General features: G+C 46.0%; 1 non-coding gene across 1 annotated transcript; it reads left to right on the top strand.

The window, feature by feature from the left end:
* Positions 1–13,821: 13,821 nt before the first annotated feature.
* TRNAS-ACU (transfer RNA serine (anticodon ACU)) lies at positions 13,822–13,893 on the top strand. Its single transcript has one exon. It is a non-coding gene; the product is annotated as a tRNA-Ser (tRNA).
* Positions 13,894–25,582: the final 11,689 nt, after the last annotated feature.

The following is a 25,582-nucleotide window of genomic DNA, read 5'->3' as shown; positions in this document are numbered from 1 at the left end:
TCATCGTCGCATCATTGACGAGCAGATGACCGACATGCTCAAGCGTCACGTGATACAGCCGTCGCGCAGCCCGTGTGCATCGCCAGTGGTCCTGGTCAAGAAAAAAGACGGTTCCACCCGGTTCTGCGTGGACTACCGTCGTCTGAACAAGATTACACGCAATGACGTTTACCCTCTCCCACGTATCGATGATGCCCTCGACTGCCTGCAGGACTTTGAGTTCATTTCTTCATTGGACTTGCGCTTCGGTTACTGGCAGATGCCGATAGTTGAGTCCGATCGCCCAAATCTGCATTCTTCCCACGAGACAGGCTCCATGAATTTAATTTCATGCCCTTCCGCCTCTCCCATACACCCGCCACATTCGAGCGCATGATGGACAACATACTCCGAGGGCTCAATTGGCACACATGCCTTTGTTATCTAGACGACGTTGTAATCTTTTCCCTGGACTTTTCGTCTCACCTCCAGCGCCTTGAGACTGTTCTTCGCTGCCTGGCCGAAGCTGGCCTCTATCTCACTTTGAAAAAGTACCGCTTCGGAGCTCGACAGCTCGCTATTTTCGGACATGTGGTGTCAAAGGATGGCGTTCTCCCGGACCCGGTCAAGTTGCGAGCTCTGGCTGAATTTCCGAAGCTCATTTTTGTAAAAGACCTCCGCAGCTTCGTCAGCCTCTGCTCCTACTTCCGCCGCTTTGTCCACAATTTCGCCTCTATCATCGACCCGCTGACCAAGCTCCTTTCCAGCCACGTCCTTTCGGCCCTATCACCAGCCTGTGATGAAGCGTTTACGACACTCCTTCGCCTCCTGACCACTCCACCAATTCTGCGTCACTTCGACCCTCGTTCTCTGACGGAACTCCACACCGAAGCCAGCGGCGTCGGCCTCGGTGCAGTACTCGCTCAGCGCAAGCAAGGCTTTGACGAATACGTTGTCGCTTACGACAGCCGGACACTCACAAATGCTGATGGCAACGTATTCTCTCACCGAGAAGGAGTGGTTAGCCATCCTTTAGGCGATCGTCAAATTTCGCGCCTACCTGTACGGTCGCCCTTTTGATGTTGTCACCAATCACCACGCCTTCTGCTGGTTGCACTCTTTGAAAGATCCCTCTGGTCGACAGGCGCGCTGGGCTCTGCGTCGCCAAGAGTACGACATTCGCGTTATCTATCGTTCCAGCCGCAAACATGCCGATGATGATGCCCTCTCACGTTCCTCTGTGCCATCTGAGGCAGTGCCGTGCTTTCTTTGACGTTTGAATCCGCTGATATGGCTTCCGAGCAACGCAAAGACCCGTGGATAACTTGCCTCTTAGATCTCCTATCTGACCAATCGTCTCGACATCTTTCCCGTGCTCTCCGTCTTCAGTCCCAATATTTCGCCATCCCAGAAGAGCTTCTTTATCGCCGCAACTATCTCCCGGATGGTCGAAAGTGGCTTCTACTGATTCCGACACATCTGCGCTCCTTCATTTGCTGTTCCTACCACGATGATCCCCAGTGTGCCCATGCCGGATTTTTGAAGACTTTTACCCGTCTACGACAACAGTACTACTGGCGTGGGATGGCCCGTTATGTCCGCCAGTTCGTTCAGTCCTGCACCGCATGCCAGCGACGCGAACATCAACCTCGCCGACCCGCTGATCTTATGCAGCCGCTGCCTTTCCCAGCGCAGCCTTTCGAGCGCGTTGGCCCTGACCTCTACGGCCCTCCTCCCAGCACATCAACCGGGAGCCGCTGGATCATCGTTGCCATCGACCACCTTACATGCTGCGCTGAAACGTCACACTTACCATCCGCTACAGCCCACGATATTGCATCCTTCATTCTCCATCGCAACATTCTTTGCCATGGTGCGTCCAAAGAGCTGCTCAATGATAGAGGTCCCGCATTCCTCTATGAGGTTTTAGAAGCTCTCCTTCAGGAATGCAACGTCGTTCACCGCACCAGGACCGCCTATCATCCCCAGACAAATGGCGTGGTTGAGTGTTTTAACCGCACCCTCGGTGACATGCTGGCCATTTATGTTGCTTCCGACCATTGTAGCTGGGACCGCGTTCTGCCTTTTGTCACATACGCTTATAACTCCGCAGCACAAGCCACTACCGGATTCTCTCCGTACTTTCTCCTGTACGGCCGTGAGCCTTCTTGCACAAAGGACACCATTCTACGGTACCGCCTTGATGCTTCTGAATTTATATTTCTTTCTCAAGCCGCAACTTATGACGAAGAATGCCGACAGCTTACTCGGTCCTTCACTTCTCACGCCCAGCAGCAGCAGACAAGCTCCCGTGATCCCCCTGCACTTCCCCCACTTACTTTCCTGACTCTTTGGTATCGCTCTGGGTACCGTCCTCAGGTCCCGGCCTATCCTCCAAACTTGTTAGCAATTACCGGGGACCCTACCGTATTCTTCAGCAGACATCCCCCGTCAGTTACCTCATCGAACCCCTTACGCCATCTCCTGATCATCGTCGACGAGGCCGCGTCATTGTCTACACGAGCCGCCTGAAGCCATTCTACGACCCCACCGTCGTCACATCGCCTTGGGCCGCCAGGATGGCGCCCTTTTGCACGAGGGAATTGTAAGACTGGCAGCTTTGGAATCTTCAGAGGCTCGCGCTTAACGAAGACGACGAGAAGTGCCGAACGCTCCGAAGCTAGAGCGCCTAACGCTCGGTCTCTCGTGCGTTGTGGTCATGGTAGTGGTATTATTAAAAAATGGTAAAGAGGAAGGTAAAGATTTTTGCTAGCCCCGGCATCTGCCATCGATACTGAAGCATCTGAGCTGGGGCAGCGGAAATAAAGGATAGCAGGCAGATTGGAAAATGAAATGAGAGGTGAGGTGACAGGAAGAGAGGATAGGGGGAGAAGTAATAAGAAGAAACTATTTACACCATAAGAAATGTGTCCAGGTTGTGCGCGTGATTAGCTCATTTTAGGGGAATTAAAACACACGCGCACAGCACTGTGTTGGCTACAACTAGAGTGGGGCGCCCAGTTATTAATCGTTCAAGGTAGAACTCACGGCGCGGTTGGTCACGGCGTTTAACTACCTGACGGAGAACATACGGGACGTCAATCCCATATGTTCGAGGAATGCACGGAGGCTCTCCAAAGTTTGCTCACGACTGCGCGCACTGCCCTGCGGCCACAACAGCGTCTTGATGGAGTCTCGTAGTACGTTGGAAGACGTTTCTTGTTACATATGTATTTTGTATCTTCTTTTTAATGAGTGTCAAGTTGTACTCAAGGAGATATGAACGGGAGGCACTTAAGGCTCTTGGCGCAACTGTGTCCTCAAAAATCTACAGTTTGATTCATTATCAAGATGTTCTTGCGCGCATGTCCTTCCATTATAAAATTTCAGAAATTGAAATCTTGTTTCACACAACACATTTTAAACAACAACCTGGTGTGTAGATATTGGGAGATTACTTTTTTATTGAAAAAGTAGTTTTAGAATTCCTGAGCGAAAAATGTTTTAAAGGCGTTCGTATATTCAAAAAAATTTCAATTTAGAAATTACCGAGCTCTCATGCCGTCTTCAAGTTGTCATCACCGGGCATGGCTCCTGAGTAATTTGACCATGTGGAGATCTTTATTGAGGACTAACATCGAGCAGCAGACGGGGGCCTTACGGTTTTGCCTCATCGAACAGCGGCCGCCACGGTCGTGTTTGAACTCGGGTACACTATGGCCGTAGCCGAACACTATAACCCCTGAGCCACCGTGGCGGGTATGTTTTCTGCGGGTGTAATCTATTGCGATGTCATAGAACCTGTGCTGCCCAAGTGCTTGTCATGTACGCGTCTGCGTGTTGTTTTATTCAGTGAATGCGACGACAACGGTGACGCGAACCTCAATTACGGCCTCTCCTTCTGGATTTTATCTTTCACTTCAAACCTTCTCCCGATCCTCAAGGCCTTCTTTTTTTTACCCGCCGCGGTGGCTCAGTGGTTAGCGCGCTCGGCTACTGATAGGAGTTCCCGGGTTTGAACCCGACCGCGGCGACTGTGTTTTTATGGGGGAAAAACCGCTAAGGCGCCCGTGTGCTGTGCGATGTCAGTGCACGTTAAAGGACCCCAGGTGGTCGAAATTATTCCGGAGTCCTCCGCTACGGCACCTCTTTCATCGTTTCCTCTTTTACTCCCTCCTTCATCACTTACCTTACGGCGCGGTCCAGGTGTTCAACGATATATGAGACAGATACCGCGCAATTTCCTATCCCCCGAAACAAATTATTTTTATCCCTCAAAGCGTGGTTGAGGTGCCCACGGATATTTGACACAGTTACTATGCCTTCCCTTTCCTCTAAAAACACAATCAAAACAATGGACACGCACGTCGGCCAATTCAGGTAGAAGAGCCCCTGCAGCCTGCTCGTGATCTCATCGGGCGGCGGCACATGGGCTCTTTGAAGGCGACATCCTTTCTTGGCTAATGAGTGGCGTGGACGGAAGTTGTTTTTGCCCAGAAACCATTTTCATTCATTTTATTGGTAAACGAACTGTTCTTAAGGAATGCATATCTACTAAAATAAACCCGAAAAAAATAAAAGCAACAAGAAAAAGATATAAATATCAAAGTAAGAACGGCAAAGAAAAGCAAAGGAAAAATTACAGAAAATACGAGAAAATGAAAAATGAAGGAAGAATGAAGACAGGGAAAGGCTTTCGCACCTGCGCTCTTTAGCAGACAAGGTCAATCCACAAATTTTTAAGACTCTTCCTAGAGACTGAGCGTTTTGCCCAACAGGCAAGGCGTCACAACCAAAGGGCGATGGCGTTCTGTTCCGTGGACTCCCTGTCAGCGCTGCAACACACTGTCGCGTTCCACTCTTAAAGTGAAGCTAATGCATCCAACTATTTTTATGCGAAAGCTTGACTACGGGATGTTCACGCGTTTCGTCGACCGCTCACGTTTGACCTTCAGTGACCTTAAGCGCCGTGAGCGTGTGAATCTGCGCCGAAACCGATGAAGAGCAGGAGCTTCGAAAGCAAAAGGAAAGGCGCTTAACTGGCTCCTTGGAAAGTCGACACCGCAGTCGCGCTGTAAGCTACGTGGGTAAGGTACGCGCTGCATACGTTGGCATTTGCGACCGGCCGCAGTGGCACAGTGGTTAGTGCTGTCGGCTGTTGATCAGGAGAACCCGGGTTGGAACCCGACCCCGGCGGATGCGTTTCAACTCAAGCGAAACGCGAAGGCGCCCGTGTGCTGTGCGATTTCAGTGCACGTCAAAAATTCCCAGGTGGCCGAAATTACATCGGAGCCCTCCACTACGGTACCTCTTTCTTGCTTTCTTCTATCAGCCTCTCCTTTAACCCGTCCCTTACGGCGCGGTTCAGGTGTCTGCCGATATGGGAGATGTCCTTTCCCTCAAAACCAGTTATCAATTTTCTATAGGCCTTCGGGGTTTATTGTGTTCATTGCCGTTGGCGTTGACGATGTTCTATAATGATTTTGAGGAAAGCGCGCAATACTGGCTCCCTCGGTCAGAGGACGCCTCAAACGCGCATAGGGGTAGGTGGCTGTGGTGGAAGATGTCGGCGGCATGCATTAGTGCTCACAACGTTGTGACAGGCACGCGGCACTGCAGTAATTGGTCGCAGCGCTAATTAGGTGATCAACCCTTCGGGATCAACCATTATTTAAACTTCCAGGGTAGCAGCTATGATGGCTAAGTGCTTAGGACGCCCACCTGCTTAGCTGGAGTACCAGGATTTCAACCGCCCGCGGCGTCTGCGTTTCGATGGAGGCGAAACGCTAAGGCGCTCTTGTGATGTGCGATGTCAGTGCAGGTTAAAGATTCCCGTTTGGTCGAAATATTTCGCAGCCCTCCACTTCGGCACCTTTCTCTCTTCTCTAGGTCCCTCCTTTATCCCTTCACCTACGGCGCGGCTCAGGTGTCCGCCGATATGTGACAGATACTGCTCCATTTATTTCGTGAAAAAACAAATTTCAATTTTCCAGGGTGGGAGGTTGAACGCTCTGCTTACCCATTCTGCGCAACGCAGTCAGCCTCGGGACGCCAAGCCGCATCTAGTTTACCGATACTAAAGAGCTGTCGCTCTCTTATTAACCAGGTTCAGCAGCTAATTTTTCTTCTAATCAAACAGATTATCGGGTGCCCACAGTAATGTGGGACATCTCATACGCAATTTTCTTTTCTCGAATTTTCATTTTCGGCACCCCAGCGAAGGTGCTTCATTACCGATGGCAGATTTAGGGGCTAGCAAAAATCTTTTCATTTTTTTGCTATTATTTTAATAAAAACCCCTACCACGGCCACACTAAATGCGTCAAGTATTCGATTTAGAATTGGCGGATGAACGGGCTAACGCAGTCACCCGCCGCTGTGGCTGAGTGGTTAGAGCGCTCGGCTACTAATCCGGAGTTCTCAGGTTCGAACCCGACCGCGGCGGCAGCGTTTTTATGGAGGCAAAACGCTAAGGCGCCCGTGTGCTGTGCAATCTCAGTGCACGTTAAAGATCCCCAGGTGGTCGAAATTATTCCGCAGCTCTCCACTACGGCACTTCTTTCTTCCTTTATTTCTTCACTCCCTCCTCTATCACTTCGCTTACGGCGTGGTTTAGGTGTCCAACGATATATGAGAGTGATGCTGCGCCATTTCCTTTCCCCCAAAACAAAAAACGAAAACCAAAACGGGCTAACCATTATAAAATACTCAAAATAGTGGCAGGATAGTTTTGTGTTTATTGACTGTCTACAAACTCTGTTTAAGAGTTAGCTGCAGATTCTTTTTCTGTGAAGCGTCTTGCTTGAACTGGGATAAAACAGCGATTATATTCTGCAGCTAGCTCAGCCAATATGCCTTGCTCACCCAATGGCCTTTTGTGGGCTGGCTAACTATGCATGCTGTAGCATAGTGCACAGCAGATGGCTCCATGTGGGACAGTCCGTCTTCATTGAAACCGTTGTCGTTATACTATTCTATGTCAAGTACTATTAGTCACCGCTGAATTGATGTGTGCTTTCATGCCGGCATGAAACATGATATGTCCTTCATGCCAAACAAATTACTTCGGCAACTCTTTGATCCCCAGCACATCGGCACAATTGAATCTCCTTCCCCTATTGGTCGTCAAAATATGTGACCTGTCTCTGTTTAATCTTCTTTAAGTAACTTGATGTTAACATAGTATATGAAATTTTGCGCACTGCTATTTGTTTATTCTTCTTCAGTTCATTTAGTGGCTCAAAGAAACCTTGCTTCGTTATTTTTTCCCACAAATTCTGTTCATTTAAGCACATGATAGTATATTTGAGCAACAGTTTTTTCCTGCGTATTCGAAAAACTGCTTGTTTTTTGCGTCATATACTTTTCTGCTTTTCTTCTTTGCTCATAATACTGTGCTAATAGCTGCTAGTTTTTTTTTCATTGCATTGCATTACACTGTGCGACCAATAATTTTGTTCACATTGTGTACAAATAGTGACTGCTGTTTTAAGAGTGTTAGGTCTTGTCACGTTTCGAGATTTTGTACGGTCTGCTACATATGAATGGATGGAAATGATGGAAGATAATAGCATCCCCTTTCAAACGGGGGGATGGCAGTTGCCACCATTCTTAACCCTTTTTCAATTATTTTTGCTTAACTGTGTTGTAAGGCATTAAAATTCGCCATTTTTCTTAAATACGCCTTCCTACGCCTTTAACCTTATGGCACCTCTCTGCTTTTGAGCCACCAATCTTCCAATCACTTTTCGTTAATTTCCACCGCAGATTTATATATGTGAATTGTTATCTCTAAACTCTAGAGCCTCAGGCAGAGTGACTATGCCTGCATCGACATCGGGATGGATACCATCAAATTTTAGTATGAGGTGTTCTAGTGCTTCTACAGATTTACCACATACAGCACATGTGTCATCTTCTTCGTTAAATTTGCTTCTGTAGCTGCGCGTTCTAAGACATCCCGGCCTAGCTTCAAAGAGTAGGGCCCTACCTCTTGAGTTATCCAAAAATTTATGCTTTCCTGATCTGAATTTTCCCATATCGATATAGTTCTACACTTCTTTTCCATTAATCTATCCAACTTTTACCTTCCGCGTTTTTAACCTGTCGTTTTTTGCTCTTTCCTTCTTCGTCTTCGTGTCTGGCGTACTTACTGGATAGCTTCCTAGTTCTTTTCCGCCAGTGTGAGTCAACGCTCCTTCTGTATAGGTATTTAAATGCCTTAGCTACCCGCCTGTTTTCGTACAATGTCCTCAGGCGTCCTCCTTAGAGCAATTTATTCTGAGCTTCCTGTGCTCTGAACGATGCCCAGCCCACATCGCTCTGTACTGCCTCGTTGGTGGTCTTCCAATGGGCACCCAGTGCTAATCATCCAAAAGCTCTCTGATTCACTTCTAATCTCGACTGAATTTCTGCCCTCAGGCACACAACCGCATTCACGAAATTAACTCCCGGCACCATTATTCCTTTCCAAGTAGCTTTCAGTATTTCATACTTGTTGTACCCCCTATGCCCTGCTTTCCATTATCCCGGCCTCTCTTCGCCCTTTTGCTATGAGAGACTGTTCGTGGTTTTCTGTGTACACCTGCCCTTCGTTTACCCATAACGCAATATATTTGTATTCGGCCACTCGAGGTGTTTCATGGCCTTGTTTTGTAAGCTCCTGATCAGTTGTATCGCTGAAAACCACCACACCTGACTTAGTTGCGCTAGAACTGAAACCTATACTGCGTCCTTCGTCTCCGCAGCAAATTACCAGTTTGCAAATCTTCCTGGCTATCTACTATGTGTACAATATCGTCCCCAAACATTAAACCAGATATTCGCTGTTCAACAAGCTTTCTGCCTAATTTGTACAAATTATTATACCCTAGAATGCATCTTTGTAGCCTTCTGTCCGTATTTATCATATAAAGCATGAACAACAGCGTTGACAGAGGACAACCTCGCCGCAATCCTTTGTGTACGTCTACAGTTGTCGTACTCTTATTCCCTTCCCATGCTATTTCAGCTTTATCTCCTCTACATATTTCCTGTAAAATATCAATTACCTCGTGACCGAGACCTTCACCTTTTAATATGCTGCACAGGAGCTCCCTGTTCAGGTTGTCGTATGCACCGCTTATGTCCAGGAAGGCTTAATGCACAGATCCGTTTTCCACCCTGAGATCAGAGCGGCGTATGTGGCAGCAACTAGTAAAAACAGCACACGTCGCAATAAGACTTGTGTCACCATTTACAATAGCATTGTAGAAACAACCACCTGTCGCATGCCATTTATTGATGACGTCACAGTGTAATATGGAGGATAGAGGTAGAACTATGCGAGCATGTCGTGAGGGGACAAATTGGCGGCATAGTTTCGGTTTCTCAAATCCAAAATGGCGGTAATTAGAATGGTTGTGCCCCCACAGTATGAAGGCAGCGGACGAAATGGCGGCGGAGTTTCGGTTTCTCGAATTTCAGACGGCGGTCATTAAAATTGGTTGTGTCTCACGTTCGTTACTTCTACATCTTCCAAACGGTGGCGTCCCTTTTTTTTCATGTACCCCACTCTTCTTTGAAATGCCCTCGGGCCCTGAGGGTACTCAAATAAGAAATTTAATTAATTAATCAATTGAAGTTTGTATTTGAACATGTGCTGCAGCACTAATATAATTGGTTTTTTGGGGGAAAGGAAATGGCGCAGTATGTCTCATATACGGTTGGACACCTGAACCGCGCCGTTAAGGAAGGGATAAAGGAGGGAGTGAAAGAAGAAAGGAAGAAGAGGTGCCGTAGTGGAGGGCTCCGGAATAATTTCGACCACCTGGGAATCTTTAACGTGCACTGACATCGCACAGCACACGGGCGCCTTAGCGTTTTTCCTTCATAAAAACGCAGCAGCCGCGGTCGGGTTCGAACCCGGGAACTCCGGCTCAGTAGTCGAGCACTGCAAATGTCAGAAACACAATTGTGGGGGAGAGAAACAGGACTCCAGCATATTTTACTTTTGCTCACAGATGCTCCTCCATATTATGCCTACGCACCATAAGTGGGGCCACTACATCGGTGCTGTGGCAAATGTTGGATACTGGCGTAGGCTCTGGTGCAGGATCTGAAATGGCTCTACTGAAAGCTCTGCTGTAGGCTCTTTTGGGGACTCGTTGTGAGCTCTGTGGTGTTAAAGTCTTGGTGTGGAGTTTCCACTTCACATGTTCTTCTGCTGCCTGGGTAGGCCGTCAAAAATAACTCTTAGGACATTGGTGCGGTTATCATGATTTTGACTGTACCTGTTCTGAAGACCAAGTTGCAAATTGTGGTATCACTCTATATAACTATCAGTTCCTTAATATCACTAGAGACTTAACATCACTAAAAAAATTAACGTGGATTAGCTCATCTAATCGAGGATGTAAAAAGCGAAAAATGTCGGCGTGCGCTGTGTTCATTGGCGTTGGCGTTGACAATGCTCTAGACGGCGATGGCTTTGAGGAATGGAAGCGCGCATCACTGGCTCCCTGGATTTGCGGACGCCTCATACTTGCTTTGATACACGTGGCAGTGGTGAAAGTGAGATGTGGCCTGAATGCATTAGCGCTGACAGCATTTTGGCTGACATGCGGCCCTTTAGCAATAGCTAGGCCGCAGCATGCATTGGGTGATAAATATCTCGCGATCAACCATTAATTGCATGCCACTTCCCAGGGTGGCAGGGAGGGCGCGCTGCCTATCCAGTGTGCGGAACGCAATAAAGCATCTTTTGCAGTTGGACACCAATGCCACGTGTCCGCCAGCGAGATTAAGGTCTCTACTGACCTACGGAGCCGGTTGTGCGCCTTTCCTTTCGTGAAAATGAACGGCCTTTGCAAAGTTGTCAACGCCAAAGAGCGGGGGGCGACTTCGTGTCGCTCCTCTATATCCGCTGGAAATAAAGTTTCACAACCAACCAACGCCAAAGAACTCAATGAACTCCGTCGGCTCACTTGTTTTGTTTTGTTTTTGAGGAAAGGAAATGGCACTGTAACCGTCTCCCATATCTCGGTAGACACCGGAACCGCGAAGTAAAGCAAGGGATAAAGGAGGGAGGGAATATAATAATAATTGGTTTTTGGGGAAACGAAATGGCGCAGTATCTGTCTCTTATAACGGCGGTTGAACCGCGCTGTAAGGAAACGGATAAAGGAAAGAGAGAAAGAAGGAAGAGAGAGGTGCCGTAGTGGAGGGCTCCTTAATAATTCCGACCACCTGGGGATCTTTAACGTGCACTGAAATCGCACAGAACGCGGGCGCCTCAGCGTTTTGCCTCCATAAAAACGCAGCCGCCGCGGTCGGGTACGATCCCGAGAACTGCGGATCAGTAGCCGAGCGCCCTAACCGCTCAGCCACCGCGGTGGGTCAGGGAGGGAAAGAAGAAACAGAAAACTGAAAATTGAAAGTTGTATTTCGAGGAAAGGCGCGGTAGGCTCGTGTTGTGGCTTCATGTGCCTCCTCGAAGCACCGCCACGGCGAAATCGCAAGTTCGCGGCCAGTAAGGCTTTCACTTTAAAAGTTGGATATATATTTCCATACAGCTCAGCTTTCGTAACACACATGCATGTCCCTGTGCAGGAAAGGTTTTGTAGTATGTTTTTCCAGTTCTCGTTAAAGCAGTTAAACGGGAAAAAAATCGCAGACTATTACACGTACCCATAAAACATGCACATGTAGACGAAAAGAAGCAGAAGTCTATTTTAAAAGAATTTGCAATTTGGACCACAAATGTACGCGACTGACGTAGCCTCAAAATTGCTACTCTGCGCACCCGAAACAGCAAGTGTCAGTAGAGCACGTTGCATAGCCAGCAATACGCATGAACCGATCGAACTAGGCACAGAGGTAAAGCCGACCATACTGTTTGACAAAGTGATGGACCGGACTAAACTTAATCAGCAGAGACTGCGCAGTACAGGAATGGGCTAAACTTTGCGAGATGCCGGCTCCGCCAGTTCACGACTGCTCTAGTTGGGGTAAGCAATGTGTGTTTCCCCACGGTTGTAAATTTTTCCAGGAAAGCGCTTCGCTTGAAAGCGTAGAATTTTGTTTTCAAACCCGCATCTAAACAAATGCATGCCGCCTTTGGTAATTCGGTAAAACAACTTGCACAAACAGAGCCCACACTAAATGGATTTATAGTGGGATAATACCTGCAAACTAGAAAAAGCTTCTCCATCAAAGGCATGTAGACTGCCATTCACGACCCCCTAGTAACAACACAGCTCCAGCGGTTGGTATAAACGAGTACACCATTTACATGTCTGATGGCAGCAACATTATGCAATTAATGATATAATTTTAAAACAGGATAAACGTTGACAGCCGGCTGACATAGGACATCCTGACAGTCCCCTGTCTTTGCGGCATACGGACGCAGCTTATATGTCGGGAAAAGCAAACACAACGGACCAAGGTGCACTATATGAGTCGATGATAATATAAGAACTCATTTAACGGTTGCGTTTTCACCTTATCCAGGTAGTCAAGAGCCCTCCGTGATTTTAGGAGCTTTAGCTGTTACTAGTTACGCTTGTCAAGGGCGCGTCTGTCTGCTTTAGAGGTTAAACTAAACAAAAGAGTTCAACGTGTCCACACTATATCACACAGCAACTGTGCGCGCATAGCGCCTCAATCGATATTTATACTTTCGATATGTTATATATGTGCCAGTATAGCGGCCATCGAAGCGGGACACCTTCCCTCTCCCCCGGAACCACCGTGCGCATAACGTTTAGGCGCCACCCGTTTAAGGCAGAATTTTTGAAGTGGTGTGAAATGAGTTGGCTTTTTCCGAGGGATAAAATTAGCAATTGAGGTGAAGCCCAAAATATTTGCGGTATTCACACCAATCACCTTATTATTAACTTAAAATTTAATTCATGAACTGATACAACGAGCAAATATATCTCATATAGCGAAGGTGGCTGTAAATAGCAATAGTAGTGCAAAATTTTTCAGGTAGGTGGCGATGCTTGTGTCTTAGTAGGGATGTTTTCGGAAAGGAAACACCCGCGGATGTAGCTTTCGTAGTCAACTCTCTTAAGTCGAACTCTGAGGCAATGTTGGCTGGCGTTGTTTTTCTTTCTTTGAAGAAGCTGTTGGGTCTTTTATAATCGGCCGACTGTGCCAGATACCAAAGCAAACTTTAATATTGCTTTGAAGTTTTGTATCATTACTTATTCACGCTTGATTAAAGTGGCCATTGTGTAAATCGTCAGTTTAAATCAAAAACAGGAGTTCTTTCTGAAACACATACCATAGGATATGCAGAAAGAAAAGCTTCGTAGTATATAACGCAAAGAAAACCTTCGTAGAATGTAATGCGAAGGAAACCTTTTCTAAAGGAGACAAGCGTATAGTGATGTCTCCACAAAATGAAATCACGATAGTCGCGCACCACGAAATAATATGCATAATATTACGAAACGGAGATTAACGTCGAAAAACATATCCCGGCAAGCATGAAGATATATGTGTGCCTTCTTGCAGCCAGTACGAGGAGATCAAACGCTCAAGTTGTCAGCACTTTCGGACAAAGTTAAGTGTTGAACGGGGGTTGAACTCAGTTGAACCGCTTCGTCATCAAGGAAAAAAAAGTGAATATATTTTCTTCGCAAACAAAATATGAGGAAGTTTGTTCTTTACAGGCATCTGCATTGAAGTATTGCTAAAATTTAAAGTTGCAAAAAGGTATGTAGCCCACAGCCAGGTATGAGTCTGAGGATCATTACAGCGGCATGGTGAGAGTGGATACCACGTCATTGAGAGTGGTACAGTGTGAACTAGGTGAGGGAAAAAAACAAGATTTTGAACAAGGCTTCCGGCCCCGCCGCGGTGGCTCAGTGGTTAGAGCGCTCGACTACTGATCCGGAGTTCCCGGGTTCGAACCCGACCGCGGCGGCTGCGTCTTTATGGAGGAAAAACGCTAAGGCGCCCGTGTGCTGTGCGATGTCATTGCACGTTAAAGATCCCCAGGTGGTCGAAATTATGCCGGAGCCCTCCACTACAGCACCTATTCTTCCTTTCTTCTATCACTCCCTCCTTTATCCCTTCCCCTACGGCGCGGTTCAGGTGTCCAAAGATATATGAGACAGATACTGCGCCATTTTCCTTTCCCCAAAAACCAATTATTAACCAATTATTATGAACAAGGCTTCCGTGTGGAAGCCGAAACGTCAAGAACAAACCTTTTTTCACTGGTCGGCGTCTCTTATTTTTTCAAGAAGACAACACAGACGAGCGCTGAGTCGCACGAAATTTTTTGTTGCTAAGAACAATAATTTATATATAAAAATCTTGTGACGCGAAAAAGCATCGAGCACTTTGACAAGCAAAATCAAGAAAGTACAACTATCGCCACCCACCTGACGTGGAGCGAAGTCCAACTTAAAAGCATACACCTTCCCCCCTCCCACCGCCGCCTGATTATCCTAAGCCCCAAAAAGGCACGAATTATATAGAAATAAGACCATTTTATCAACCAACAAGGAAGGCTGGCTGACACAATCTGACTGCTCTTTGATGAAAAGTTCACGCTGTGCCACCTACAATGAATTATTACCAACTCACCAAGTTAAGGATCCTTCTTCACGAAGTTTAGGTCGCAGAAAACATACAGGTGAAGGCAATATTATATACTCGAAAGGATATAAACATTGTTACAATACTGTGTGGTCTTAAGTTCTCTAATTTCTGTTTCCTATAGCAATTTGTGGAAGAACACTGAATGCCACCAAGAAAACTCTGTAACGACAAGATAGTATTCTTCAATTCTAACATTGTGCAATATAAAATATTCACCATGCGTGCACACACTCATAAAGCCGCAACCTTGAATGAGTTTTCTTCCGCAGGATATGTCATGGGCAAAACTCGAAGCCTCGTGAAATTTTCTGCAACATTAATGATGACAATAACAATAGTAGCGGAGCTGGTTCTCCAACTCTGCTCTTTTTGATTTCCTGTTAAAACTATAGGCAGATGAAGCATTCACACTCTCATAGTACTAGATTGCCGATGTAGGAATTATTGCGGGAACGCTTAGAGAAACATAGCACTGCGCTGGCAGATCTCCTCCTTGTGATGTTGGCGGAGATTGTCATGATAGTTCTGCCGTTTTTGCCTGCAGACGAAGAAGCACGTATAGTTGAATGCTCTTTGAAGTACATTTCCCTCAAACTGTGTCAGCTACCGCCACCAAGCGGTCTGCCAGGTCACAAAGCATGCAGATATGAGTATAATTAGGAGCAGCTTGTACGCGTTGTTCAAGAAAGCGAAGTACCTCCTGTAAGAAAAAAAAAACTTGGCTGTTGTGGTGCGGAAAAGCAGGCAATTCAGTTGTACTTTCGCCTACCAAGCCTTACCTTCGCAAAGAATATTGACCAAAGCGTAACCATGCATGGTAGCTGTAAAATGGACCACAAAATTCTTAGACAACAGAGAATACCAGTTCGTAATCTTGCACGTCGGTGTGGCCACTTGATGGAGCGGTCGGCAGCAGCGAATACATGAATAGACATCGTCCCTCTTCGCATGCTAGGTCATGGTGCTTCTTCTTTTTCTTCAGCAAACACACCATGTCCCCTATTGTGGTGTCTACAAGAACCAGGAGTGAAGAAAACAAGACATTGTGTCCTGTTTTTTGCTACCGTTTCTGTGTATTTTCGTTTCGAGGGAACACAACTCGACAAGGGACGGGAGGTGCATAGATGGCTGATAAAAGCTCAATAGAACAGTGGCTTGCTTGGGAATGATGGATCACTGAGGGAAATACCGCTCCCGTCTCTGACGCACAACAACGGCATTGAGAAGGTTTAGGTGCACCTACTTCCAGACAAGCACTATTATCGCTTGTATAAGATGATCCCTTCCGAACCGTTACGGACAATGGAAGTACTTTTATTCCTAACTGCAGGAAGAAATCATCCAAACCGAAACGGAAGTATAACAACTGATTCCGTCTACCTTGTCGGCGATCCATCTTATGCGCCGGCACCTACTGCCGTTATGACTCACGCTGTGAGCTTACACTCAAAATGCATAGTCCCGCACAACATGGCAGCACTGCTCAAGAAACACTTCTCGAATTGTAAAAAATGATGATGATGATGATGATGATGATGATGATGATTATGCGCACAGGCAGCTTTGGCCAATGAGCTTTGTGGCAAAAGGCAGTTTTTCATTGCACCAGGCGGGGTCTGAGACCCACTTCCCAATTACTTCACCTTAAAGAAGCCGAACACTAGACAGGGGAAAGCTTGTACCCAATGTTGCACCTGTGGGCACCCAGCGGCACTGGGGATCGAACCCCTCACCTCCCGCATGCAAGGCGGATGCGAGGCGGATGCTCAAACCAATAGCCAACCGCTGCGGTACGTGTAAAAAAGGCGTAAATTTTGCTTTCGTTTTTTATGCCGTTAACTGATGCCTTCGGGAATGAATTAGGAAGTGTTTCGCCAATAATTTCTTTCACATCTATTTCTTTGTGGACCATCAAAATTTTTGCGGTCATTGTTAAGAATTTGGCATACCTTTAGAATAGGCTTTTTTGTTTTGTTTTTTGTGTGTGTATAGGTTTCATACCTTCGTTTTTCGCAGCAGGATACCAACAGTACTCAGATTTTGTTATAGTTCTTTTGACGTAGTACCCCACCATGCACGCGCCATTGCTCTGTTTGGAAGGTACGCAAAATGAGCGCCGCTCGTAGATGGTCGTCAGGGCGATGAGCGGGCGAGGAGAGCAGAACTTTTTGGGCGACCGTAGCAGCGACAGGAGGGAGCACCAGCGACTTGATCGTACATGTCCTTCTGGGTCCTGATGCCGTGTAGGCGATACTTGGACTCGACGGTCAGGAACCAGAGTTCCGAGTCCGAGGGCTAGATCTCGGGTAGGTGCAGGGTGGAGGCGACTGCGTCATGCGGGGACAGGAGGGGGACGGGGCCGGCGGCGATGACAGAAGCAATGAGGCAGAGGGGGAAGCCGTTGCCATCATCTAGAAGATCTGGGGCAGGCGTTGAACGCAGCCGGTGCCTCGAGCTGTGTGAAGCAATAGGCGCAGGCCGGGAACAGAGTCGTGGCAGCTCGAAGTCCGGAGCCTCCAGTTTTTGGAAGGAGCATTCCAGACACAAGCCGAAGGTGTCTGCTGACCACAAATTTATTAAGAGGACTCATTCAGCCAGGAGAGAGCGGAGCCGCCGGCGAGCCGAGAAGGCGCAGCGCCGAGATTCGACCGCGTAGCCGTCGGATTCAGATTTGCGCACGCCCGCCTGGCGTCCTGGGGTGTTGCGTCTTCTTCTGGACTCGGGCACAACGCTGCAAGCTACAATCTGTATGTAGAAAAGCTTTGCAGCACATAGAGACTTACTGTGTACAAAGAATTCTCCATTCAAAATGTCGCAATAACCATGGTTTGGGAACCACATCTGGTTGCTAGAGCATTGTTGGCAGTCTCTCGCACTCTACTAGGTATTTTACGAAATGCTAGAGAGACGCAGCGATATACAGGTTTTCTTTTTCACAAATCAGGAAAAGCCAATACTCGGCCATACTGTCATTCCACCATGGTACCCCAGCTTAAATGCAGTAATACAGATGCTCCTGATTAAGAGTTTCAAAGGGAAGGGCACCAAATATCAACCTTGTGCAAATGCTGTTGCAGTCTTCCTTGTAATGCAAAGATCACTTCGAAGCCTCATCAGTTATGACTGCAGTAAAAGGATCTTTAAATTGGTATTAATTTTATTTTTCGCTTTCAGACCCACACACGGAGGCTGCTGATACTGAGAGCAGCATACCGCCTTCCTTACAACATAAAACTCGGTACATGATGGGCATTGAAGGAAATAACAATGAAGCCACAAAAGAATCCGTGCAACAGATATTTATTTCTAGAAGTGAAAAACACGTCACTATGAACTTTTGTTTTATTAAAGTTAGGAAGTGCGGATGCGCCTCCATCCACCGCAATTGAAAGCAAAAGAGATAGCCTCTGTGGTGTGAATGGGCGAACGGGATTTCATTTCAATTTCTGTCATTTTCCACTGCGATATGATTGTTATTCTTGGAAGAGGTGATTACAGTGTTCTTTTTCTTAAAAGCAACAACCTCCTCAGGGATCTGTCCACCTGCTACTTCGGTCAACTGCACTGGCTGATCGGATAATTCCAAGCGAACAAACCACGTAGCGATCTCCATCTGAGCAGATAAAAGGGGGCAGAGGAAGAAAGTTGTACCATTTCCAGAACAGAGCCTGACACTCGAGACCTGTTTTAGGTGCCAGTCTAAAAGTAGTAACACTGCTTTCGTACTAGGTAAGCGAGGGACTCCACACAGTTCTCCTTTCAGGTATAAGTGGTGATGAAGGGGCTTCTCAGCGCGTTTTTCTTTGGAACCTTCCGTTCGTTTGTTGGCAATAGCACAGAACTTTCCACTTTCAGCGTGTTGTGGATGTGTGCTACCTTTCCGGTTCTTCTCGTACACCCGAAGCGAAATATCACATGAAGACTCAATGCACACATATCCGCTCCTGTGTCACGTTTCGAAATGCAACGGAACCTGTGGACACGGAACTGGCAGTGAAATGGACACGCAGATCCACGGTTGCTCAGTCTAAACCTGATGAAAGCTATCAGCAGCAGGGAATGTTTTCTTTTTATTGCCCTAACTGGGTCACAGAAACGCAGCATTCATCATTTCTTCAAGCAAGCGGATTGAGTTTCTTGCCTCCAGCCACAGTAGCACGCAGGCTATCATAGTTTCCCCACATGTGGAAGTTCCATTGCAAAGAAATCACAAAATAGGCTGTAAGAAGTTGCGTGACATCTGGTGTTTTGAGAGCGTCACGATTCTATGTTTGTGGAATCATAATTGGCGATGTTAATTAAATTGTCGGGATTTAGTAAGAAGAGACAGTGCCTTGAAGAATTGCAATGGGGCGCAAAGTGCGCCATGACAGGTTATGCTGGCTGGCGAGTGATGTCAGAGGAGCTGTGATAAATGGCATATAAAACTGGATGCCTGAACACTCGCTTGTGCAGGGGCATGACATGTATGTCCGGTGCACTCAAGTTACTTTTGCTATCCTGTGCGCGAATCAGGCCACTACACTTTCTATCAGTCGCATAAAAAAATCATCAGCCTGACTACGCCCAGAGACCGCAGGGAAAAAGACCTCTCGCATGTCTGCGCAATTAATCCTGTCATTTGCCAGCTCCGGTGCACTCAAGTTACTTTTACTATCCTGTGCGCGAATCAGGCCACTACACTTTCTATCAGTCGCATAAAAAAATCATCAGCCTGACTACGCCCAGAGACCGCAGAGAAAAAGACCTCTTGCATGTCTGTGCAATTAATCCTGTCATTTGCCAGCTGCGCCCGCCCTATGCCTGCTAACTTCCTAATCTCATCCGCCCAACTAACCTTCTGAAGCCCAAAGCTACGCTTGCTTTCTCCTGTAATTCACTCCGTTACCCCCAAGGACCAGCGTTTGTCTTGCCTTCGCATCACATGGCCTGCCAAATCCCATTTCTTCCTCTTTATTACGACCACGATGTCATTAAACCACATTTGTTCCCTCACCCACTCTGCCCTCTTCCGGTCTCTTAATATTGCACCTATCATTTTCCTTTCCATGGCTCGCTGTGGTGTGCTTAACTTAAGCTGAACCCTTTTCATTAGCCTCTACGTTTCTGCTCCGTAGGTGAGTACCAGTAAAATACAGCTATTGTACACTGTTCTCTTGAAGGATATTGGTGGCCTGCTATTCATGATCTGATAGAATCTGCCATATGCGCTCCACCCTATTTTTTCTCTTCTAATTATTTCCCTCTGATGCGGTAAATACAGAAACAGGAGCTGCATAATGCAATCCAATACTGTGACAGGTGTTTGATGGGGCTGACAAGGAGGTCAAAAGCGTGTACTGAAAACAGCTGCAGTTTCTTTTGCTTTACCATTACTCATCGCGCCACTGTTGGAGTGCTACACCTTGTCGACTGCCGCCTGTGCTGGCACGCGCAATAAATTTAGACACAATCGGAAAAGAAAATGACCCTCAGTTTCGAATATCCAAAGAATGTGCTCTGATAGCTTCCTGGGGTGGAAGTCTTTTTTTTCGTATTTTTATAATTTTGCTTGCTATACCTATTAGCTGACATGTTCATTCACAGAAGGTAAAGAAATATATGCATTTTGAATTTCGTTTATTACGGCCGCCGCGTGGTACTGTGGGAAAATCCACGAGAGTTATTTAAGGCTCTTGGCACAACTGCGCCCTCTACTCTATACAGTTTCATTGCTGACAAAGATTAAAGAGTGTTCATCATCTTTTAGACCAATTTTTTTCTGTGCCAGAACGACCTATTTTCTGATGAATTTTAGCGCGCACGTCCCTCTGTTACATACGTACAAAATTCGTTTTACACTACACATAACTGTTTGAACAACATAACATGATACAGACATTAGAAGAAACCTTTTTTATTCGAAAAGAAATTTTGGAATGGCTATAAAAAGAAAGAAGGTGTCCCTGAGGTACAAATACAGGATGAGTTTACACGAACGAAAAAGTGTAAGAAAAATACAAATATTTAAGATTGATATTCGCTTCGGACCTTTATAATGTGACACGCACATCAACGAAGTGTCTGATGGAGCAAATAAAGTTATGTGGGGCCTCACGCGAAGACTGCATAACGAAGGCCCTGAGGTGACAACCGTGGTGTATAAGATTCTAATAAGCCAATTTTTGAATATGCAAAAACAGTATGAGAGTACGCCCTGCAACTAACCGACAAAAATTGGGCACAATTCAACAACTGGCTACCAGAATCATATTTAAGAAATATCGGCGCGCGCACTCTACTACTGAGCTATGCAGGCGTGCAAACCTTCCTGCTTGAGTACTAAGGACTAGGTTTGAGCAGATTAATTTTTTTGCTTTATAACTATTCATAACGAGGCTAAATTTCACTTATCTGAATTCTGAGTACATTCCCCATCAGCGCTCCAGACAAAGGCACAGTTTATAGACACAGCAGGCAGTACCACAAAATTACGCCTTCCTCTATAGTTCATTCCCAGGGCGATTAAAGATTGAAATGAAGTACCAAACCCAGTCGTCATACCTTCCGCCGTCAGTGCGTTTACTGTTGGTTCAGATGCTCTAACATTCAGTGATAAGAATGCATCTTAGCATGTATTTCGGTTTCTTGTGAGCATAATACGAGTTCATATTGTTTTTGTTCACCGCATGTCACTTTTTAGGCGTTGTATAGTATTAACGAGACAGTGGCAGCGATCGTAAAAAAGCTCAATGGGGAATACAAACTGAATGTGGTGCACGCCTACGCGCCTGCGTTCAGCCATGACAACCACAATGTTGTAAGCTTCTATGAAGACACTAGTAAAGTCACAGGAACCTGTACTGATGGCTGACTTCAGTACGAACGTGGGCATGAACCAGGCTGGCGACCAGGTGGTAGGCGACTATGGGATCGGTGAGAGGAATAGCAGGGAAGAGTTATTACTTGAGTTCGCAGATAGAAATAATTTACGGATCATGAATACCTTCTTCCGCAAACGGGAGAACAGGAAGTGGACCTGGAACAGCCCCAATAGTGAGACTAAAATTGAAATGGACTGCATACTATGCGCTCAACCTGGCATCGTTCAGGATGTGGACGTGTTCGGAAAGGAGCGCTCTAGCGACCACGAAAGGCTGAGGTCTCGAATAACCTTAGACTTGAAGAGAGAACGAAAGAAGCTAGTGAAGACGAAGTCCATTAACGAGCTAGCGGCACGAGGGAAAGTTGAAGAATTCAGGATATCCCTGCCGAACAGATATTCAGCTGTACTGAGAAAGACGATCTTAATTTTGAAAAAAATGAACGATAATCTGACAGCTACCATTACTGAGTGCGTAGTAGAAGTAGGCGGTGGGACGGTTCGACAGGATACCGGCGAGCTATCTCAGGATAAGAAAGATCTAATTAATAAACGCCAAAGCATAAGGGCGGTAAATCCTCCGGAGAGAATAGAACTAGCAGAGCTATCGAAGTTGACAAATAAGTGCAAGGGTAGCCGACACAAGGAAGTTTAATATAGACAGAATTGATCATGCTCTAAAGAACGGAGGTCGTCTAAATGCGGAAAAGAGGAAAGTACGCATAGCAAAAACCAGATGTATGCGTTGAGAGACGAGGAGGGTATGTTATTAGCAATATGGATAAGATAGTTCAAGTACCCGAAGAGTTCTACACAAATCTATACAGTAGCCAATGTGATCAGACCGTTAGTATGAGAGACTATAGCGCCCAGCATTGTGTCCTCTTGAAAGTAGCAAAATAAGAAGTGCAGAAAGCCTTATACGCAATGCAAAGCGGAAAAGCAGCTGGTGAGGATCAAGTAACAGAAGATCTGTTGAAGGATGGAGGGGATATTGTGCTAGAAAAACTAGCCGCCCTATATGTGCAATGTCTTATGACCGCAACCGTACATGAATATTGCAAGAACGCTAATATTATCCTAATTCATCATTAAGTGGACGCTAAGAACTTGAACAAATAAAGACGATCTGCTGTGAGGGCAGCCTTCGACTTCAGTCAACCAAATAACTAGGCAAGCTTTCGTAAAAGATATCCTTCAAAAGATGATATTCACACTATCAATCAGGTACTAAAGAAATGCGCAGCATATAACCAACCCCTATATATAGCCTTTATTGATTACGAGGAAGCATTTGAATCAGTGGAAACCTCGGCAGTCATGCAGGCATTGAGGAATCGGGGCGTAGAAATACTGTAAAATACTGTAAAATGTCTATAGCAACATCCACTTACTCGATTTACCGTGTCCGGTTGAACAATTTAAGGTAATGCTTTGAATGTAGAATATTATAAATTTTGATCAATTTGCCAACGCGAGTTAGATTACATTCTTTTACACTTTTGATCTTTTCGATACTAATTACTCGACAAAAAAGGCGACGGGAATGGAATAAGACGTCCGACTGAGTGGCCTTTAAGTCAGAAAGCTTTCGTTATTTGCGTCTGAGATTCGGAATGACCTCAAGATAGCATCGATTGAGAATAGTACCGCTATTTTTCCACAGAATATTAAACACGAAAAAAAGGGCAGCATGTGGCCATCGCTTGGAAGAGCACAGGTTGTGTTTCAACTATTTTGTAACAAGTCATAGCAATTAATCAGCGCGAAAACTAAAATGGAACATTAACTCAAAGAAAGTATGTGACAACGGACGAAAATGGGCTGCGAGGATGAGTGAGTTGAGCTCAGATGTTGAATGCTACCACAATAAAAATCCCGAGGGTGCAAACATTCGTCCGGAGCAAACAACACGCGTACCGAACTCGTTCTTCAAAGAGAGCGGCCGCTAAACTAAAATAAAAAATTACTTCAGTGGTGCGCATGGAACTGTCGATTCTTGTATTGGAAGTCGAAGGTGCTATCCGTTTCGGTAGCGTTAGCTCTCGTTAGCTCGGTCTTCCGAATCGCACTGCCATTGTCGATGACCGCTGCTCTAGTGGGAAAGCTCCCTCTTCATTTTCAAGGCTGATGGAAAAGAAAGGGGGAGAAGAGAGAGAGAGAGACAGACGGCGGGACGCAAAGGTGAGAGACAAATTATCCTTTCTCCTTTTACTGGGAGAGGACAAAGAGGGAAAGCTGAAGGTTGTGACGCGTGGCCTAGTGGGCTTGGGAGTCCGTCTCGGCTGCTGGAGGCGGTTGGATAGAAATCCATCGCCAGTCGGATGAATGTAAATTCACTTGAGCGAGTGCGCTTGGACGAGTATAAGAAAACCCCATTGCGCCTTTTCGGAGGCATGCCCACTCTCGAAAACCACAGTCTGCTAAGGCAGTAGGTGGTATCGTGTTTACATGGGGCTCAAGCTTGTACGTACATACTAGAGAGAGAAATTTCGAAAGAGATTCGCATGAGAGTATCACTGCTGCCTTCGTCAAGTCCATGTTCCCTTCTTGTTGTCTCACCTTAAAGGAAAAATTAAACAAAATATGCTAGTAAAGAATTATTTTTCTCAAAGCAAAGCTCAAACATTCGCTTTTTGAGCTCGCACCTGTTCTCCGATATTTTTCTCACGCACAGTGTTTACAACTGTGATGTTTTGGTCTATGCACTCTAAACATTTGTGACCTGCCATAAGTACATCTCACAGAGGCCTTTTATTTGCCTACGTGGTACGTACTGCACTACGGTGATATTTTATACAGAGAGTTTCACCGAAGATTCAAATACTTTTCTAAATGTAGGCTTTTTCAGTAAGAAAGTGCTTTTTCGGGAATAACATTGTCAGTAGTGTAGCACATTAGGATGCAGCTAAGACACGCTAACTAGCAGGCTGCTGAACTAATATTGAATAGTTTTCTTTTTAAGTGTTGCCGTTAGCCCGGTAGTTATTGAGAGGTAGAGGTGCCTAGCGCATTATATGTGGTATTTATATAAGTTTTCAGAATTTCGGAAATTCGGTTACCTTCGGCGCTGCAGAAAAAAAAAATTTGTCTGCTTCAAGGAGTTAGGTGCACTGGGCTGATTGCTTAGCAGGCAAGCTTCTCTAAAGAGCATGTATTTTGGAGCGACGTAGGCAGTATTTTTTCGGGCCCAGCGCTGAGAGTAACCAGGTTCTCGAAATTCTAAAAACTGATATTGATATTGCTTAATACGGGCTTAACACCTCTCAGTAATTAGAGAGCCTAACAGGAATAGTTATAATATTAACTATTCAGTATTAGTTAACAAGCCGCCTGCTAGACGGCAAGTCTTATCGGCATGCCGATGTACCACACCGCTCACAATGCTATGCAGAAAAAAAGCGCTCTTCTAACTTAAGAGGCCTATTTTCAAAAATTATGTAAAATCTTAGGTTAAACACCCTGTATAAGCAGAACAAAAAACACATCGATTTATTGCTAGCAGTTCTATAAAACTTATTGCCGTAAAGTACAATATCCGCTTTAAATCGTGCGCACAGCAGTCTAAATCGTGTTTTTCGCTAAACAAATTGTGCCGAACTCTATCTACCTCAAGGCCGGTACTTCATAACCACAAATCATTTTCTTTTGTTTGCGTTTTTTGCAGCAAAGGGATTTTACTTGTAGCAACACGCAGTCGCCCATTGCGGCTTGTTTAAAGACGTTATAGAAAGCCGTAATACAATTCGTGTTTTGTGCGACAAAAAAGGAAGTTTTTGATGCCGTTTTGCCGAGTTTCGCGGGTACTTACACGTCGTCATATAAGCTTGCAACCAAACGCAACGAAATGAAACTACGGTAAGTTTCTTACCGCCAAGCCTTCTAGCTGATATTCCACACGTATGGAAGCTGGTGTTACTGTTTATGCACTTTCTCAGCTGCCGGTCGCTTCGGTTTCGGGAAAACGTTTTTCTTTCGCAAAAGAATCTATGCGCTTTAGCACGGACCACTGCGGTGCTCTCACTGGCCATATGCCTCGTGCACGATCGGCCACTTGGCGGCGAAACCGAGCGAAGTTCACCTCCGCAGATATGTTGACTCGTTCAGAATTCACGGCCATGACGTCGCCGCTCGTGGTGCACG

This window comes from Amblyomma americanum, chromosome 5 (assembly GCF_052857255.1).
Source record: "Amblyomma americanum isolate KBUSLIRL-KWMA chromosome 5, ASM5285725v1, whole genome shotgun sequence".
In the NCBI taxonomy this organism is placed as follows: Eukaryota; Metazoa; Arthropoda; class Arachnida; order Ixodida; family Ixodidae; genus Amblyomma; species Amblyomma americanum.
Note: the sequence above shows the minus strand (reverse complement) of the source record. Positions and strands in the feature narration are given on the sequence as shown.